Source organism: Ambystoma mexicanum, chromosome 12 (genome assembly GCF_040938575.1).
Source record: "Ambystoma mexicanum isolate Mex_15411 chromosome 12, UKY_AmexF1_1, whole genome shotgun sequence".
In the NCBI taxonomy this organism is placed as follows: domain Eukaryota; kingdom Metazoa; phylum Chordata; class Amphibia; order Caudata; family Ambystomatidae; genus Ambystoma; species Ambystoma mexicanum.
Window position 1 is genome coordinate 470,306,696 of NC_090936.1, and position 16,663 is coordinate 470,323,358.

Consider the following 16,663-nt stretch of genomic DNA (forward strand, 5'->3'; position numbering starts at 1 on the left):
GATCTGATTGGGCAGCAGCTGCTTTTAGCTGCCCAATCCATGAGCTGGAAGGCGAAGCCGGCCCTCCACTGAAGGCGCGCACTGAGGCCCGCCACTATCCTCGCCAGTGCCTCCATGCTGCTAATTTCTAAAGGTAAGCCCATGCGGGCATCTGTACCTATGCCTGCAACGAATTCCGGCAATGCCTACAACTTATTTACCTTCCGTATCTGAATTATCTGATTTGGCTCAGAAACCACTGCTTTATTCTGCCACCCTCAGAAAGATTGCCATATTTGCTTCTGAGTTTGTGCTCCTGCCTTTTACTGATTTCACACGGAGTGTATCCCTGATTGAGAATGCACTCCAAAATAGCCGACGGGATTGCACTGGAGTGCTAACCCACTGCCAACAACACTGCTGCATCTGATTGGGCAGCAGCTGCTTTTAGCTGCCCAATCGACGAACCGGCAGGCGAAGCCGGCCCTCCACCAAAGGCGCGCATTGAGGCCCGCCACTATCCTCGCTCTCCTTCACCTGGAAGGAGCCTCCTGCATCACGGAGCATTTGGCTGGAGCCAGTGGCTCCATGCTGCTAATTTCTAAAGGTAAGCCCATGCGGGCATCGGCACCCATGCCTGCAACGAATTCCGGCGATGCCTGCAACTTATTTACCTTCCGTATCTGAATTATCTGATTCAGCTCCGAATCCACTGGTTTATTCTGCCATCTTCAGAAAGATTGCCATATTTGCTTCTGAGTTCGTGCTCCTGCCTTTTACTGATTTCACACGGAGTGTACCCCTGATTGAGAATGCACTCCAAAATGGCCGACGGGGTCGCACTGGAGTGCTAACCCAATGCCAACAACACTGCTGCATCTGATTGGGCAGCATCTGCTTTTAGCTGCCCAATCCACGAGCTGGCAGGCGAAGCCGGCCCACCACCGAAGGCCCGCACTTAATGCCCGCTCTACACCTGTTTGTCCTTTGAGTGCCGGTGCCGCCTCTACATATCGACCTTCTCAGCCGCCTGCTGCCCTACAATTGAACCAACCAATGCCTATCACGTCGCCTGACATCCGACCACAAGCAAACTTCAATCATCACGTAAGACTGATTTATAGACTGTCCTTCGTAACGCTTGCCCGTACACTCTTTACGCTGTCCCATATGACTAACTGCCCATCTCCCATACTACTCATACCTTGTATAAGGTCTTCAGCGTACCGCAGGCAAACCAAACCATACCACTCATCTAGCACACAGATCTCACTTTAACCCATACCCATACTATTGCACAGGCTGTGTTAAACGACCATCCCGAGTACCGGGAGCGACGGCATAATCAGCCTACGTCTATGGCCAACAAACCATGCCGTACAGTCAAATAATTTGACCTATGTACTCATTTCTAGCTCTATTGAACACTTGCCAATGCCACTTGATTGTGATTGAGATTATACCTGTACCACGTTCAATCTGTAGTAACAAGCGAATGTACTTGTCCATTGCATGATCACCTACAGCTATATCGAGATTGTACCTGTATATCATTCCTTGTTTAACTTGCAGTAACAATCGAATGTACCCTACCATTGCATGATCGTCCACAGCTACATATCTGTTTTGCAATTCTGCTATACAATAGTTTTAACTTAAAATTGCAACATATGCATGAACTGTTCCAATAGCATATCTGGGCCCATTAGCTGCTTTATGCAATACTATGCGGATTAGGACAATAAGTTATTACATTCTCCTTTCCTAACCGTTGCCTCACAGTTCAGTTATCTCACCTGTTCCGCCAACTATCTCAAGGAAATGTTGCCTTATACCTCACTCCTTATGACTGTAATATTAGCCCTGCTTATTAACTTCTACATGGAGCTCCTACCATATCCCACTATAAATATTGGCAATTCAGCACAAAGGTGGAGCTCCAATATTGACCTGTCGCTTATGTGGGGAAGAAAATGAAACATTGAAACACCTCATTTTGTATTGCACACAATTGCGACAGGAACGATCTAATCATCTGAGAAAATATATTGAGGCAAGGCCAACTCTGTCTGCTGAGGATTGGTGGGACATGATGCATCAAGACATGGAACGCAGCCTAACAATCGAACTGACTTTCCTTCTTGAAAAGATGATCGAAAAGCTGGAAAAATATGAAAACGACATCAAAGTCGTTATAACCTCAGCTTGATCATTGGAAATCTAAGAGTGCTTTGGACTGCAACGCTTCCTACTTAGTCTTATGCTTCTCGCACATGTCTTCCTCTAGCCCCTTGACCATCTTAGCCCTTATCTTTCGATTGGAGCTCCTTCTGTAAATCTGTCCTTTTCAAGAATGAACTTTCTAATGTACTCTGAGATCCTCTTCCTTTTCTTTTTTCTTTTTTTCCTTCTCTCTCTTATTCTCTTTCTATTTTCTTCTCTCTCGTTATTTTTAAAGGTTTGTAACAAACCAATAAAAAAAAAATATCCCACTATATCTATGAATCAGCCATCCACAGCAGGCGCATACATACACCTCACCAATGGACTAGCCCACCTTCAGTGCGGTAGGCATCACCCAATTCCCTGCCCAATGCCATTCCTCAAAAAAGTTGCACCCTTCCATCCATCTCCAGACACATCAAACTTCCACATCTATCACGAAGGCCTATATTAATGCTGACACGCCAAAGACGGACACCTCCGATACCTTACTGCCCACAAGCGGTTACAAACAGTCCTTCTCTACTAGAACTGAACCTACCTGTCCCAATACACCTTCAGCTACAACCCCTACTAACTCGACTCCATTGAGTACCTGGTCCTCACAACCTATCACTGGCCTATTGAGAAGAAACCGCTTATCCTCTCGCGCAATGCATAAGTGATACAAGAATTTCATATCCACGAAGGACCCCTTGTCCCACCATCACCCTTATACTAGACACATACATAATAATACAGTCATCTCCCCTGCCCCTACCATCCAAAGCCCTCCTACACCATGGCTAACACAACCTATCACAGGCCTACAGAGAAGATACAGACTATCCTCTGGTCTACACAAGACCTCATTGAATAAACCTTACTTGCAAGATGCCCGCCAATCTCTGGCTAACCCCGCCACTTGCCAATTACCTGAGGTTAATATAACTAATGACTCCAGCCATATCACTATTACTACCACTGAGCCAAATAGCCGGCACACAGTTTCACTAAAAGGGGCCCTCACTAATGATAGATCCATCACAGCACACGCTCTGGACATTGCGAACACCTTAAAAATGAACAACCTAGACTTCCTAGCAGTTACAGAAACCTGGCTCCACTCAGCTTCTGGCCCCCTCCTATCCCTAACTATACCAGAAGGATATACCATCTACAGGAAAGATAGAGCGACTGCAAGAGTAGGAGGAGGTGCACTACTAGCTAAAGAAGCCTTAGACATCAGAATAGCCCCCGAAATACCTTTCACATCTGGTGAAGCTATGACAGTAAAAATCTTACTTACACCAGTATGCACACTTACTATCCACATCATCTACAGACCCCCTGGGGCAATCTCTAACCTTTGAAGATGATATCACGACACTTGTAACCCATAACCTGAAGCTATTATCATGGGTGACTTCAATTTAGGACTGTACGATCCCGTAGATCTAAATGCTAATCTCCTAGCGAACATATTAGAAGCTCAAGCACAAAGAATTACAACATCAACGCATGATAAAGTGCGTACCCTGGACCGGCTAGCGGATACTAATTGCCCTACTATCATCCAGTCAAATACCCCCTCATCATGGTCTGATCACAATATTATCTCCTTCACCACCACTATCATCACTAAAGACCAGAAAAACCACCAGCCAATCATGATGACCCCCACTAGAAATCTGAAAAATATTAACCGAGACAATCTGCTACCTCTACTTACCTCCATCCTGCATACACAAGACTCGGACTGTAACCCGTCAACACTGGTATGTCATTACAATAAAACTATGACAGCAGCTATAGAGAAACTCGCCCGACTTAAAAGTAAAAAGTCTAAACCACCGATACACATCAATCCCTGGTTCACCCCTGAACTCATAGCCCTGCGGGCTCAAAAAAGATCAGCCAAAAACAAATGGACCAAAACGCCATCTCAAGAAAATAAAACTATGTTCAAAGCCATAGCTAAGAACTACAAACTTGAAACCATCAAATCTAAAAGTGAAGTCTGCAATCACAGAATTCTAAATGCCCAATCTAACAGTAGAGAGCTATTCACAATTCTCAGGGAACTGGAATCCCCAGCAGCCACGACCGATCACACGATCAAAGATGCACAATGGTGTTCCAACATCCAGAACGCCCTGGCAGATAAAATCTCTCTTCTACAATCCAAAATTGAACAAAAAAATCCAAACTTTATCTTAACCTAACTTTACCATCCCCAGACCTTCCGGCAGACACCCCAAAGATTACTAAATTCTCCTTTAATCCACTTACTCTGTTAGATACCATAAACATCATTAAAAGTCTAAAACCTTCCAGATGTAAAGGGGACACATGTCCTGCAACTCTGGTGAACGATTGCACGATGGAATTAGCACCATTCGTCACTAACCTCATTAATAACTCATCTGCCTCTAACACAGTCCGTAATGATCGAAAAACAGCTTGGGTTCTACCCTTGCTCAAAAAACCACCCTTAGACCCTAATATTCTAACTAATTATCGACCTATCACAACTGTCTCCTTCCTACTTAAAATACTAGATCGTGCAGCCTACCTGCAAATTCCAAAATACCTCGAGGACAATACCTCTCAGGCTTAAGACAATCTGGCTTCAGACCAGGTCACAGTACGGAAACGGCCCTACTGGACCTCAAGACGCAAATGGATCACTACAAGGACAATGGAGAATTGTGCATCTTCCTATTAATAGATCTATCCACTGCGTTTGATTTAGTAAACCATGACATCCTATGCCATCACCTGGACACTGCAGCCCAATTTTCAGCTGACTCCATTAATTGGATCAGGTTGTTCTTATCTAACCGGACAACGAGAGTCTTCTCAGAATCCTCAGCAGCCCATCCAGTCCCAGTAACCTGTGGGGTTCCACAAGGTTCATGTGTTTAACCCACCCTCTATAACGCTTTTACTAAACTACTATTCGACAAACTTGATAATATGGGTCTCTCGTATACTAAATATGCTAACGACACCCAGATTCTCCTACCAATTACCGGATGCTTCGACAATTACTCTAAAAACCTAAATGAAATATACTTAGCCATTCAAGCTTGGAGGGCATGTAATGAACTATGTCTTAATGACGATAAGACGGAGCTCATCATATTTGGCACCAAAACTTAATAACCTCTCTCAACTTTACAAATCATTCATCATCAATGGTAACACCATTCCAGTAGCGAGCGAAATAAAACCCCTTGGGGTCTATATTGATTCTGAGCTTACGCTACACAGACAAATCAATGCTGTGGTGTCGTCAGCCACGTACATAGCCAAATTAATAAGAACTAGCCGCCCCTTTCTTACTCCGGAAAACTCCCACTACATTGGCAAGAGCTCTGATATTGTCCAGGATTGATTATTGCAACTCTCTCTTTGCTGGAACAAGCACTAGAAATATTAACAAATTACAAAAACTGCAAAATAATGCCATAAGAGCTGCCCTAAATATCCCAAGACATGACCACATCTCTGCCACTAGAAGAAACATTCACTGGCTTCCCGTCCAGGACAGAATCAATTTCAAAATTCTCATGATGGCACACAAATGTATTGCGAAGAAGGCACCTAATTATCTCAGTGACCTCATCTGTAAAGTTAGCTCCACTAGACCAACCCGAACTGCATACACTAACATGCTTTCCATACCCAGATTTAAGAGACAGAAAGCAGGAGGTTCTAGCTTCCCAGTAATAGTACCCAAACTGTGGAATGCCCTCCCACACCACCTGAGAAATGACACCTCATTCTGGTCATTTAGAAAAAAGTTTAAAACTTTCCTCTTCAGAGGCGACCTTCAACAATAACCTACCGTAATCATGTACCTACCACAAGGTAGACTTTCAACAACTTTGACAAAGATAAAATTGTAACATCCTGGGTAATGAATATTAACAATTTGTGTAACGAATGCCACGTATATATTGTCAACTGTAATAATAAGTAGTGTATTAACTATGTTCAAGCATCGCAAACCCGTAACCATATTATTATGTTTACTGAAAAGTTCCTTGCTAGTGCCTAGATGCCTCTGGGGTAGGTGCGCTGTACAAATGCATAAATAAATATATAAATAAATAGTATAGTCAGACATTGGGCCAGATTGTCAAAAAGTAGCGAAATTGAAAGGAGTGCAGCAAATGAACTCAATTTAATTTTGCTGCTTTCAGAATTGCTCAGATCACCTTATTCCCAAGTGATCTGAGCATTTTTGTTGAGCCCCCTTGCATACATTAGCGTGCTCCCAACACTAATGTTTGACAGGTTCACAGCAACCATGTGATTGCTGCATGCGCATTTCACCAAGACAGGTCATTAAAGGGCCCATCTCTGCGAAATGCGCAGAGGAAAAAAAAGCATTTCTATTCCTGTTTGGGGGATGGAAATTTATATTTGTGGGTATTGTACAGGTTGGTGTTCAAACAGTGAAAGGGATCATATGATGGTCCGTCCAGATGGTTGGTATCAGTGGAGCAGTAGTGGAGAGTCCATCCCTGAAGAATATTTCATCGAAGGTGTGTCCAGCTCTGTGGGTGGGTCTCTTCACCATTTGTTTGAGATGAAGAATTTCCAGGAGTGCGCTGATGTTGGGTTTGGTTTGGTTTTACTTTCAAACCAAATGTAGAAATCTCCCAGAAGGATTATGGTGTCATGATTTATGAGAAGGGATGTGATCTAGCAGTTCAGGTTAGACTGCCCCTTTTGGGGTGGGACCAAGCCTGATTTCCATATGGTCTTTCCCCTTCTGTAATGGCTTGGCAGGTGAAGAACGATGGTCTGGAGGGTTGCCCTGAGCAATGCCAGTGGTTCAGATTCAGTCTAAACCTTCCAGCCATCACCTCTTTGTCTTTGTTTTTGCTTTTTCTTTGTTTTTGCTTTGTTTTCTTTGTTTTTGTTATGATTTATGGCTATGCTGACTATGGCATCAGTGAATTTTGGGTGACGAAGTTAGGGTTGTAGGTGGGCAGTCGCTAGATAAGAAGGAAGAGTAGGGAAGAGTATGTTGGATTGTTCGCTGAGTTTGAGGTTGACTAAGAGTGATTCTCAGTTTTCTATGTCTGTTGAAGGTAAATATGTGGAGCTGATTTGGTTTTTGTTTGCTATGGCAATTCTTACCCCTCATCTGCCTTCTCTGTTTGATTGTATTAGTTTATAGTTACCGGGTATGGCTCCATGAGCGATTACTTTATAGTTGTCTGATTGCCATGTTTCTGTGAGGAAGAGGGTGTCAATGCTGCCTTCACTAATGAGGGCGTACATTTCTGTTTGGGGTTTTGCCATAGATTGTACGTTAAGTAGGCTGCAGTGTAGCATGTGTGCTTTGAGGGACTCTTTGTTGGATGCTTTTCCTGGGGGTTGGTTGTTTCTTTGTGTTTGTTAGATCCTCTGTGCCTTTGTTGAGGATTTCCAGGGCTGTCACATTTAAAATAAGCAATCATGACAGAGTGAGAAATGACTCTGCCTCCCCACTGTGCCTTCTTCCAAAGGCAGAGGAGGATGACCCTCATTTCAGGGCATTTAAATAACGTGAAATTCCCTGTTATTTGCACAAATGCGCAAAAGGGGGGAAAAGGGCATCTAAATGAGTGCATCTAGGTTGCACTCATTCAGATGACACTTGTGAATTGTGCTTCTCCTTTTTTTTGGCTCAAGTGAGGGGATGCGCTAGCACATCTCACATGGTACAAAAGGTTTTGAGAATCTGACTGATGAGCCGGAGGAAATGAGGACATCTCAGAGTCAATTGAATAGTGTAACACTGTCAAGCCCTGTGCTTCCACGAAGACTGAGCTGCTGAGCTACAGAAATGATGTTATAAAGGGGTCTTGAGGGGAGGGTCTTCCTCTTGACTGACAAGCTAGCACCCCAATGAGAGAAAGAGTGAGAGAAGAGTAAAGGTGCTTTGCTTGAATACTGGACTCACTGAGATTTTGTTTTGAATTGCTAGGCGTTGGAGAGAGGCGAGGAAGAAAAAGCCCTGTTGCCAGAAGAGCCGGTTTATGAGTGGGCCTTTTAATTAATCCAGTTCCCTGTTAAGACGAGGTGCGTTCCGGTTGAACGCCTCGTGAAGAATACTCTATAAAGTTGAAGAGAAGAACCGTAAGATAAGGAAGAGGTGTCGTGAAAACCACGAAGCTGTGGTTCGCCAACGGTCATTTCCGGGCAATCAGCTGTCCACTCGAGTGGAGAGAAGGTCTGTGTGACGTCGGTGGAGGGGCAAGCTGAAGGCCGAAGTAATGTTGGCAGCAGAAGTTAACCGAGCAGCTGATACATCGGCTGTGGCTCTCGCTGGAGTCACGTCTGCCTTGTGCGCTCCGATCAGCTAGGAGAGAGCGGCTACGAAGGGCCGCGCTGATCGGAGCCCCCACCTTTCTGAGGGTGGAGCCATCCTGTCAGCGAGGAGACGAGCCCCTGCGAGCTTCGAAGGAGGCCGCTAAGAAAAGCGTGTGAGCGAGGAGCAGTGCCGGTGAAGGCGGAGGAGTGTCGGAAGGGTGTGCGGTTTGCGGAGGAGCTGAAAGAAGACGCAAGTAATATAGCAAGGTGAGAGATTCACGTGACGGATGTCTGGAATACCGCAGGCAGGCCTCTACATGAGAAATGTAAAGTGTGACTGTTGATTCATAAGAAAAGAACTAACAAACAGAGTGAACACTGAATGACAAGTTACGTGAAGAGAAGACCTTAAAGAAACAGTTATTTAATAGAGAGGGTAAAGCCCATGTATACCATGCTGATGCCCAGACTGTTTAAGTCACCAGGGGAGATTGAAAGGTGACAAGTCAACTGATCCAGCCACAGCCTATAGAGCCAAGTATTCTCCAGTCCGACAAGACAGGGACTCTTGTTTCTGCTGCCAAGACCTAACCTGGAACTATCTAGATTTAGGAAGTTGACCAAATGAACTGAAACCCAAAGGTCGCCAAATCTGTTAAATGTTACTGTTATGAATCCCAAAAGAAGTTAATTAATAAAAAGACAGTTCTGGAAACAGTAAAGTGTCCAGTCTACCACTATCTGCTCTATCACATTTGGTGGCAGCGGTGGGATAGAGCGGAACACGATGGAAGAACTGATAAAAACTCTAAGTGAGGGCCAACAGCTACTCCAACAGGCATTACAACTTCAAAGCCAGCAGGCCCAAGCTGACAGACAAGCCTTCCAACAGGCTCTGTAACATCAACAGACTCAACTATTAGAAGTCACAAACATCAGGAACCACACTCCAGTACCAACCTCTGTCCTTCAGAAGTTTTCCACCGGAGAAGATCCTGCCCACTTCTTCGTCAATTTTGAAAGGGTCGCCAGGAATGCACAGTGGCCAGCCGAGAGGTGGTGCCACTACATCGCACCACTTACGACCGGTGAGATGCAAAGTGCCTATCAGGTGGCTAACCCAACGGGAGACACCAGTTACCAGGATATGAAGCGGGCAGTACTGGAAAGGTTGGGTCACGACGAAGAAGCCTACAGGATCAAATTTAGAGACACTAAACTTCTGTCAGAGGAAACTCCCAGGCAACTCTTCTACCGAATAAAAGAGTTAGAGGAAAACTGGCTACAAACCAACTCTGCAACAACCCACGAGATGGCTGAGAAAGTGATATTGGAACAGTTTGTGGACGCTTTACCCTTGCCCATGCAAAGGTTGGTCAGACAACACCATAGACCCACCTTGGTCGAGCCATAGACCCACCTTGGTCGAGGCCATCAATATCGCCTCGGCGTATCAAAAGGCCGGTCAGTTGAAGTTGATGTCGTACCCTAGCATTTCTAAAACGGGGGGAAGCACAAATACCATAGGCAAGCCTCTACATGCGAGATGTAAAGTGTGACTGTTGATTCATAAGAAAGGAACTAACAAACAGAGTGAACACTGAATGACAAGTTACGTGAAGAGAAGACCTTAAAGAGACATGGTAAAGCCCATGTATACCATGCTGATGCCCAGACTGTTTAAGTCACCAGGGGAGATTGAAAGGTGACAAGTCAACTGATCCAGCCACAGCCTATAGAGCCAAGTATTCTCCAGTCCGACAAGACAGGGACTCTTGTTTCTGCTACCAAGACCTAACCTGGAACTATCCAGATTTAGGAAGTTGACCAAATGAACTGAAACCCAAAGGTCGCCAAATCTGTTAAATGTTACTGATATGAATCCCAAAAGAAGTTTAATTAATAAAAAGACAGTTCTGCAAACAGTAAAGTGTCCAGTCTATCACTATCTGCTCTCACACTGACCCATTGAACTTTTCTAATGATCCACCCTGGCCTTGCGCCATCTATAAGCCACAACTATTACATTAGAGTACATCTAGAGAGAAATGGCATATGCAGAGGGACACAAAGTTTGTAGGTGCTGTTTGGTTATTTGCCCACCCATTGACTGCCCATGGCCACGCTAATCTCTATGGCCATTTCCGCTGAGTTCCTGCCCCTCCCCACCCGAATCAACTCCTGATGGTAACTCTTTGAGCTTGCTTTAATCAAGCCTTACCATCAAAACCTTGCACTCAAATAGCCTGTCAATGTGCATTCAAAGCAGTATTCTGAGAGTTAATTATTTAATTGGAGCTTTAAACGTGCAACTAATGCAATAAAAATGTCTTCATCAAGTCTGCCTTCAGCCACTTGATTTGTAAGCACTATGGATGTCCTTCATTGAAGTCCTATGAAAAACAAGCATTGGCAAAGCCACCAATTTTGGCTTCTGTATACGTATTTGGCATGTGTCAAGCACTGCTATTAGATGCCCAGGTATTATCACAATTTTGCACCTGCTGTCATCAATGGCCAGTTAATAACACTACAGCAGTGCCTGGCAAGTGCCTTTACAATGCCTACACAAATAACCAAACTGTTGGCATTTGCCAATGCTTGATTTTCATTTTGGCTCTAGTTAGCAAAGCAGAACATCTTTAAAAAGTGTTTAAAATAAAATTTGAATGCATTTCTTTTTGATTAATTAGGTACATTGAAAGGACATACATTCTGAGATGTGGTCAACATTAAGAATCTCCTTTAATTGCCAAGTATGAAGCAGGCACAGCATGTGCCCAAGTACGCTTTGGCAATAAACATGCCAGAATTACATAGGCAGCACTGGCCATCACGTAGTATACACCCTACTGCCCAACCACACCACACAGCCCTGAGTATAAATGCAACGCAGCACTGTGCATACACACCACCACACTGCACTGTATGCCCACACCACCCAACCTTGCACATATACATCACCACACTGTGCACACACACAGCATTCCAACACAACACTTCCCACTGCCCCAGCATAGCAATGCACATACTTCACCCTACTGTGCATACAGTACCTGAGCACTGCACTGCACACTCCAGCTGTCCCCAGCACCACACACATACATCCAACTGCACCACAAACATACAGCCCCTACAGAATATGCAGAAGTGCAGTGCTATACATGCATACTGAACTCTGGGCTTACAGTGCTAGTGCTCATAATGATATCTTGCTCTACTGTGAAAACTACACATAATTTAATGGGTTCCATGTCACTTCATCGCAGGATGTTTTTTCGTGGAGTTTGTTACCGCGGATTTATTTTCGAAAAAACTCATAGAATTTTTTAGGGGGTTACCCCCATCCCCTTTAATTTTTTTTATATCCCCGTACACCCACACCCAATTTATATAATGTTTTAACCCCCCCAAAAATGCGATAAAAAACTCAGCGAAAAAACATCCGGCGATGAAATGACCTCGTACCAATTTATTGTGGCATCACTGTGCTAGTTTGGCATATTTTTTTCTGCCATTGCATATGATAAATTGGCATATTGGTATCTAGCCTTTTTGTGCTAAGTAGATATAATGTAACCTTGCATTAACATCATAATTGAGTAAAACAGAATATTGCACTGCTATGCTAAATGGGCATAATGTAGCTATTAACCTCTTTGCTAAATGGACATAATGGAATCTGGCACTGCCTTCTAACTGGGCATCGTGGACACTGGCTATACTATGCTAATTTTGCATAGCCTTGATAATCAATTGAGTACCTATGCATTGGATGGTAATTGTGCCTGAACCTTATGACTGATGCCAATACCTGGTGATGGTAGAAGTACCTTGGATTCTGATCTGAAAACATTGCAATTGTAAGTACTTGGGCTTTTGATTGCATTACTTGGTTCAGGGTAGAAATATATGGTGCATGGTGTGAGTACCAGAGCACATCATGCCCATACCTGACAAACGGTAGTACTTTAAGGGGCCTATGATGGAATAGCTGGTAATTTTTATTGGTACCTGGAGATTAACACCAATGCATAGAAAATGCTTATACGTCAGGCTAACACTATTTGCTTTGCCAGTGCTTGCTCTAAGTGGAGTCTAAAATGTTGCAGTAGGCATGGTAATAGCCAAATGAGTAATTTCAACTATCAACCTTTTTTTGGACATTATCTATACTGCTCTCTCCCTCTTAAATGCTCCTCCTCCCTGATCATCTTCTTTCCACGACTCTCAGCAACTATCCACTTGTCCATTACTCCCTTCTTTCACTCTCCCCCATTTCCCCTTCTGAACTCTTCCATGCCACTCTTTCACTAACCAGGGAGAAGCACTGAAATGATAGTTAAATACACAGAAATCAAATATGCCCTCCTCTCTGCACAATTCACCATCTTATCAAGCATCCACAAGTATTTTTCAGTCCCAAAACGGGTACATATTTTTCTAAGGAATCTTCCCAGACAAAGAGCTTTCTTTGCATAGGTGAAGCCTAACTGTTCCAGTTTCTTTCTCTAAGGCTGAGAGAAACGATGGTGTTTTGCGACGACTGAAAACCTGACTGTGTTCAAGTACATCTCATAAAAAAACTGAATTACATTGTTCTGCAATACATAAAGATTTTATGCATCTGGTAGAAATACAAGCAATAGCAACATAATTTGCTTGGGAATCTAAAGGATGTAAAAATGCACAAAAAAAGAAATATCAAAGCCCCCTTACAACAGTTACACTGAGAGCTTGCTTAGTTAAAATCCCTGCTGTAACATCGCAAATGCTTGAAAGTTAGTTTTAGTAGTCCACAAATATTTTATTTCTAACACTGTTTTGCTGAAAATGTGTTTATAATGAGCTTTTGTGCTGTTGGTGAGAAAGCTGCAACTTATTGGAAGTGTGACTGTGTTTTTAAAACTGTCATTATTTCTTTTTCTTTTTTTAAGACCAAAGAACACATATTTTACGTGCTTTAAGCACTGGTACTCAACCCTCTGGTGGTTTGAATTGGGTTATGTTGTGTCTTTAGCAAAGTCCCAAAGGTGTCCCCTGCTGCCCACCCCCAGATTGTGTGTGCCTCCTACGCCCCTGTTCTGGTCCCATCCCCCTGTGGGGACACCCATACAGTATGGCAGAAAAGGAATGGAATGTTGGAGTATGTTTAATACTTCCTGGCTGCCATTGTTTTGATGTTTAGTGTAGTTTTTGACATGTGCTATTTTATAGTATTTATTCTGAATAGTTTTTATTAAAAAAATACTTGAAAGTTCAATGTTTTACTTCAGTAAACTTGAATGCAGTACATATACTGACATCACACTGACAAATTACCTGGTTGCCTGCTTACCACCATTTTTACCACAGGAAATCTTTAGAAGTAGAAGTGTTGTTAAGAATTTAATTGATAATTAGATCTTATTGAAACTCTGAGCACAAAGGCAGGCAGAGTTAGATTATGATAGAAAATAGATGGGTGTAGGGTGTTTTCGGCAGCATCTCTCTCTCTCTCTGGGATTTTCCCATACTCTCTTTCTGCTGGGCTCCTCTTAGCTGTGCTTGCTGCTTACCTTCTCCCTCTTCCTGGATCCAGTGCCATATCTTCGAACTGCCACAAGGAGCTTCCGACTTCCCTAACAATGCTACTCCTTGGCTTCGACTTCTTGGACATTCTAAACTACGAACTCTGCTGCTTGCCTCTCGCCATTGCTCCTATCAGCGATTGTCCTGTCATCTGGAATGGAAGGGTCGACGCTACACCACAGGGTTTTTTCCCTTTTGGGGTTTTCCCTGAATTCTGGCTTGGTTCCAGAAAGGGAGTCACGGGGCAGCTGTTTAAACAGCAGTCAATGTGGCTTCCCTCTGTGACAAGCATATCCATCTAAAGAAGGGGAGAGACTACCTTGCACGACGACGCCTACAAGAGACCGACAACTCAGACAGCTCAGGTGAGGAGAGTGTGCTTACAGGGGAGAAAGAGATTGGGTTGCACCCTTCGCCACAGTTACCTTGTTTTCCCAAAGTCCTGGGAAGCCCCGACTCTGTCCCTTCCCCTGACTGGCTGTTGGGTGGAAGTTCCATATATGGTATTGTGGGGCAGTCCAGGCCAGACTGGCTGGAGCCTTCCCAATGACTGTATGTTGTGGGTACGCCCTTGGGGTGGGACCTGGGTGAATGGAGTGTGTGACCAATATACATTTCATGTTATGGGTGTCTGGTTTCTGGTGTGTGACACAATGGGGGTCATTCCGAGTTTGGAGGTAGCCATGGTGCTATTAGCACCATGGCTGCCTCCAAACCCGGGTCCGGGTCCGGTGTCTCTGAATGGGGACTTACCGGGTCATTCCAACCTTGGAGGACCCGGTAAATCCCCATTCAGAAAACCATTCCCCATTCCCATTTGAGCCCCCATAGGGCTCAAATGGGAATGGGGAAGGAGCTAATAACGGGCCTGCAAATTGCGGGCTCGTTATTAGCTCCAAGGTCCCTTAACGGGTCCCACTAAGAATGGCTGGTCAGACCAGCCGTTCCTGGTGGGACCCTTTAAGGGACCTCGGAATAGGGTGGTAAGGGGTTACTGGCACCTGCATCCTTAACGGTGCCGGTAACCCCTTACCGCCCAACTCGGAATGACCCCCAATGACTGAGACAGCCCTGCCCAAAACTTGGATGAATGCAGTGTGGTGTGCCCAAAGGTTGGGTGCCTGCCCCAATCCACATTCCTTGTTGTGAGTGTCTGGATGGAGAATAATGGCCTGAATGCACTGTGAGTGTAACGCTCACCTGATTCCCGCAGAGGCGCCGGTCTTGACTGGGTGAATGCCGTATCTTCAAAGGTGATGTGTAACACACGGTTGGCTCTTTGGGCTGGACCTCTGTGCACTGTATGTCTGACTCGAAGAGTAAGATGTCTGCAGATAGAAAATATGGGATTAATGAACTGGGGTTATTGGGTGCCTCTCTCCTCTTCCCTTTCTCTTCTCCTGTAGAACCCCAAAGGTTAACACCCTCACCTTAGGTAAGTGAACGCCGAGCTCTCCATCTGCCTCGGGGCAGGGTGCCGTAACCAGTTTCTTCACTGGATAAGGGTGCAGGCCTCTTGATCTCAGAGGACTGCTGTCCGTCGTTAACTGCACGAACGGTAAGTTCTGGGCACTTCAAATGTCTTAAAAGTCTTTTGTAATGATATCTCTTGTTTTGCAGGGTTCCGGCGATGGCGGGCTGATGAGAGTTGAGGATCGAACCCGCGTGAGGAATAGAAGCGCCTGGAAGCACGTAAGTAAGCGCTTGTAGCCTGCTTCACGATGCGCACTAACTGTCCCTTTTATCTTGCAGGTACAAGTTCGGAGCTTTAGAGAAGCTGAAGGGTGCTGGAATACCCACTGGATTCGGCGTGGGAAGGAGTAATGGCACGTGAGTAATAAAGTTGCCCAATGTCTTTAAACGCACCTTCTTTTGTCTTTCAGATGCGGGATGCAGCGCCGAAGGCCTCCGGAGCGTGCGAAGAGCTGGTAAGCTTTTGTCTTTCAGATGCCGGAATGCAGTGCGAAGACCTCGAGCATGCGAAGAGTAGGTAAGCCTTTGTCTCTCAGATGCCGGAATGCAGCGCGAGGCGTTGGTGACAGCCGATGGACCAGGTAAGAGATGCGCTGCCACTGAAGACCGTAGTGCTAACCTGTTCTTTCTTTGTCTTTACAGGTGCTGCTGAAGACTGGATTCCAGGATGGTAAGCCTTTGTTCCCTTAGGCCCAGGATCAGAAGCAGAAGACACGATGAGCGTTCTGCTGCAGAGAATGCAGAATAACGCAAAGCAAGATTCATCCATCGGGTGTGGTTTAAATAGCCTCCTGTAGTGCTTAGGTGTCTCCTTCCACAGCCACGCCTAGGTAAGAAAAGAGTTCCTGCTTTCCAGAAGAGTTCCAGTGTTCTGAACCTAGGGAGTGGCTCCTGCCCCACCCAACAGGAAAAGTAGTCCCAAAGAGAAGAGGATGAGGGGTTCAACTGGCAGGTAAGTAAGCAGCATGGTCTGCTGCAGGTAAGTCCACCCAAGCATTATGAGCCCGGCGCTTCCAGCGCTGGGACTGGGCATCTTTATGAGCCTGGTGCCACTGGCGCCAGGACAGGGTCCAAAAGGTCCCAATTGGGACTGGCTGGCACTCGGAACCGGGGTTATGGGTCT

At 44.9% G+C, this 16,663-nt stretch overlaps 1 long non-coding RNA gene across 1 annotated transcript in view; it reads left to right on the top strand.

The window, feature by feature from the left end:
* The first annotated feature begins 871 nt into the window (after positions 1-871).
* Positions 872-16,663, top strand: part of LOC138513678 (uncharacterized) — a 33,472-nt gene continuing 17,680 nt past the window's right edge. Inside the window, exon 1 of the long non-coding RNA XR_011281793.1 lies at positions 872-1,086. This is a non-coding gene — a long non-coding RNA (uncharacterized lncRNA). The remainder of the gene's footprint in view (positions 1,087-16,663) is intronic.